Genomic DNA, 4,554 nt, shown 5'->3' with positions numbered 1-4,554 from the left:
AAACAGTAGTAAAACAAAGGTAAAGCTTGCAACTTTTGAAAACAAAGAAACAAGAATATTCGGTGCAAAAAGAGCCTCTGTGAAGATGAGGGTGGTGCATCTTGACATTTGGAAAAGCACACATAAAAGGCTTGATGTTAAAATGATGCTGACATTTACGTGAAAATAATATAAAAGAAATCACAGGGTTTAATGGCAGTCAGACAGTTGTACCGAGTCTGTAAGGGTCTGTATTATTTAAAAAAAATATCACCCCCTAATTTTTGCTGACGAGGTGATCGTTTAGTTTGCCTTAACATTAGTAACAACTCTGATTCCAAGAACATCCCAGAAACATTCACCTGTTGTACCAGCTGGTATGCTTGCTGGTGCGTTTTGTGGTGATGTGTTTTTTGCAAATACAAAAAAAATATTCTCTAAATGCAATCAGCGTTTATTTCTCCTCCTTAAACTCAAACTATTTCAAGTAGACAAGGACATGTTGTCCTTTTATCACCATATGATTCAGTCTGTTATCGCTTTCAGTTTCATTGCCTGGTTTAGTGGTCTTACAAACCAAATTTTTAAAAAAGCACCAGCAGATTACTGAGCATGCAGCTAAAGTTATTGGGGCTGATGTAGATGATCTGGCAAGTGTGTGTCAGAGGACAATGCTAAAGAAACTGGAAATCATCTCAACTGATGACAGACATCGATGTAGAACTTAACTTCGGTAAATCAGGAAGGGTAGTCGCTTTGAAAACCCACACAAATTGTTCCAGAAATTCCTTTCTTCCTAGTGCCTTACAACTTTTTAATAAGGAATATTGGAGAAGATGATTAAGGTCTGATATGTATCCTGTAACAATTTTGATGTAAATATACATTATCAAACTGCTTTATTTGTTCTATATTCTATATTTATCTTTTCTTTCTGTCTTGTTATTAGATGCAACTGAGAAGGCAAGACTTATGTTTTCTTGTGTAAACATGACTAAATAAAGCAACCTTGAACCTTGAAAGAAAAGTAGCTGGAAATAAGCTACCAAGGTTCAAGGTTCAAGGTTCAAGGTTGCTTTATTTAGTCATGTTTACATGACGCCTTTAAATCATGGCAGTGCATGTCCTGCTTATCTGCATACTGGATTGAATTCTCAGAAATAAATCTTCAAATGATGAGTTTTCTAGATTAGGATAGAGGTAAGAATTTCAAATTGTGTAAGACATTGCAATTCTCATTTTTTCTAACTACTCGTTTTGCAATATGGCTGAATTGGTATTTTTAGGCCTGACCTTCGCACATTCTATTAATTGAGATTCTGTTTTATTCCTTTGGTTTATTTCTTAGTCGTGCCTGCTATTTGGCTCATCATAAAACAAAATAAATGCTTGCAATTATCTGGGTGTTTACAACAATAGTAAATCCAAAATGGCGACTCAAAAGGCACAAGAATCAAAACATTAGAAATACTAAATGGTAGGAGAGATTGACTGGCATTGTCTGTAACAGCACTAAGGAGGCAATGCCACACATATGGGCTTTTTCTTTTTAGTATTCGTGCCCCATCATTGTTAGAGGAGCCTAGCAACAGTCACAGATAGGAATGGCCAGAAGGAAACAGAAGGCAAAAGGAAGTGATGGGGTTAAGTCCCTGTCGTGTCCCGTCATATTTAGATTCTCTCAGTTTTAAGGCGTATTTTAGGATTCATTGTTATGGGTCCATTCTACAGTATAAAGCTACTTTTTATATCATGCTTGAAATATAACAATTGAAATAGCTTCACCAACTCTAAAAAGCTCATAGAATTATTTGATTTTTCTTGGCACTTTAGAGCTCAAAGCCTGAAGGCTAATGCCACCTAGGAACGCTAGCACATGAATAAATATATTCTTTATAATTTCTGTTTAATATGGTGAGGGTGTTCATATTTAATGCATCACAGAACAGGCACATTGGCAGTAGAAAGCTGGAATGTATATTTATAGAAAGCAGCTCAACAATGAAAAAAGGCAAAGCTGAATAGCTTCAATTAACAGCTTGAAAGATGTGTTTAAATTATTTTTTGCAGCCTGAATTCTAATTTGTGAATGACTTTGAATGTGCCAAGGATGTGTAACCTGTGGTCTTGTAAGGGCTTCTGGAATATTTTTTTCTTTATGACCTGTAAAATTCACAGATTATATGTAAAAATCATTTTCTTTATAGACAGTCTTTTAGACCTTCGAGGAGATGATACTCTTCATAGTTTTAAATTAAGCTTTTTTGTAGTAAGTAGCCTGGTGCAGAGCAATAGGTACCAAATTTTTTGTTGTCTTTTATTGAATTTAATAAAAGCATATAACATTCCATACAATCAGGAAGTCAATTCAACCCCCAGCCGTGAGAAAGACAGGAAGGCCAACAACCAGATTAAAACTATTGAGAGTAGTAAAGAGAGACAGGAGTCTTTTCCCCCAATATAAATGCTTATTCTAAAATATTATTGATTACGTCCTGCCAGGTTTTAAAAAAGTTTTGAAGAGATCCTCTAAACGAGAATTAGATTTTTTCCAGTTTTAAATAGTATATAACATCAGTTACGCACTGACTTAAAAGAGGTTAGTTAGGATTCTTTCAGTTAAGCAAGATAAGTCTACGTGCCAATAGTGTAGTAAAGTCAATTACAGTTTGTTTGTCCTTCTCCAATAATGTTAATTTGGTGCAGGACCAAAAAATGTGCCCCAGTGAAGCTGGAGCTCTATTGCAACATTTGCAGGTTGGATCTTGCCCTTGAATCATTTTGAACAATTTTAAGCGAGATAGATGTGCTCGATTAAAGATTTTAAGTTAAATAATTGAATGCTTTGCACATATAGAGCTAGAGTGAATTCTGTGCGTGGCTGACTTGCACTCCGTTTCTGAAATGTTGAGTAAGAGATCCTTTTCCCACTGTACTCTGGGATCTTTAAAAGGAAGGGACTTTAAAATGTTTTTATATATTATAGAAATATTGTCTGAGTCCCCAAAACTAATCAATATCTCTCTGGAATAGAAATAGGTGGGAGGTGAGGAAAATTAAGAAGATTTCGTTTAGCAAAGTTTCTAATTTGGAGATAGTGCAAAAATTCTGTTTATGGGAGACTAAATTTGGAGTGTAATTGTTCCTAGGATGCAAAGATATTATTTAAATACAAATCTGTAAATAATTTAATCCCAATTGTTTTCCAAACATTAAAAAATGTGTAAGTTTGAGAGGTTGAGAGTGAATGAAGGACAAGTGGGTTGTTAGTATATTGATGATGCCATGTATTTACTGGTGTACAAAGCAAGGAATATAAAGAAGTACTGCAGGATTTCATTTCTATTGCAGACCAGGCTAGTGTGTGTTCATCTTTTTGTGTCAATGTCCAGGCTTTTATAGCTTGTATGCTTGCCGCCCAGTAATAAAATTGAAAATTAGATAGAGCCATGCCGCCTTTTCAATGCGTGGATCTTTTGACTTCCAAATAAATGAGGGTTATGATCTGAGCACATTTCTCCAGTTTTGATGTCACTACACTGGTTACCTGTGTCATTTAGAATTGACTTTAAAATACTGCTTATGTTTTACAAAGCCTTAAATAATCTTGCTCCATCTTATATTTCGGAAAGTCTTACACCTTACACTCCAAATCGTAACCTTAGATCTTCAAATGAGTGTTTGCTTAGAATTCAAAAAGGTAAATATAAAAGAAGTGGTTAGGCAGCCTTCTGTTGTTATGCACCTTTAATCTGGAATAGCTTGCCAATAGGAATTCAACAGGGTAATACAGTGGAGCACTTTAAAGCACTGCTGAAAACACATTACTTTAACATGGATTTCTCATAGCTTCTTCATCTTATTTTAATCCTGATGCTCTGTAAATTCAATTAATTATCATTATTATTCATGATGGCTGTAAAATCCATTTCTCTTTTCTCTTCTGTTCTTTTTCCGTTTTTCTGAGGTGGCGATCTATGCCACCACCACCTATTCAAAGCACCATGATGTCCCCACATTGATGGATTAAAGGCCTGGGGGGTATTTTCTGTATGTAGCTTAAATCATCCGAGATCAGATGCCTCATCTTGGATGAGTTAATGCCGGTGAAGCTCATCCAGGATAAGTCAGTTAATCAAACGCAGTCGTGTAGTAGATTAGTCTAGCTGGATCTAATCATCTGAGATGAATGCACGCGCCTGCGCTGACTGAAAATTCCATATATATTGAGTCTAGAAAACATGATCAGCAAGTCTTTGATACGCTGTAATAAAATGATGAAAGAACGGGCAAATTGATTTTCACACAAACGGAGCAGGACCTTTTATTCGAAGGATATGAAGAATTTCAAGATTTAATATGCACAAGGGGTAACACTGCAAAAGCAGCCCAAACCAGAAAAGACGGCTGGCAAAAAGTGGGCAACAAATTAAACACTAAGTAGTGTGCATTGTACTTACTGAACGCAGCGTTTCATTTCCTATGTGTCAGATTAATTATTATTTAATATGTCATAATTCCAGATCAAACGTGAGCACAAGGAGAATATTGGAACAGGTTAAAGTGAAGTACAAG

Source organism: Polypterus senegalus, chromosome 2 (genome assembly GCF_016835505.1).
Source record: "Polypterus senegalus isolate Bchr_013 chromosome 2, ASM1683550v1, whole genome shotgun sequence".
Lineage (NCBI taxonomy): Eukaryota > Metazoa > Chordata > Cladistia > Polypteriformes > Polypteridae > Polypterus > Polypterus senegalus.
This window is presented reverse-complemented; position numbering follows the sequence as displayed.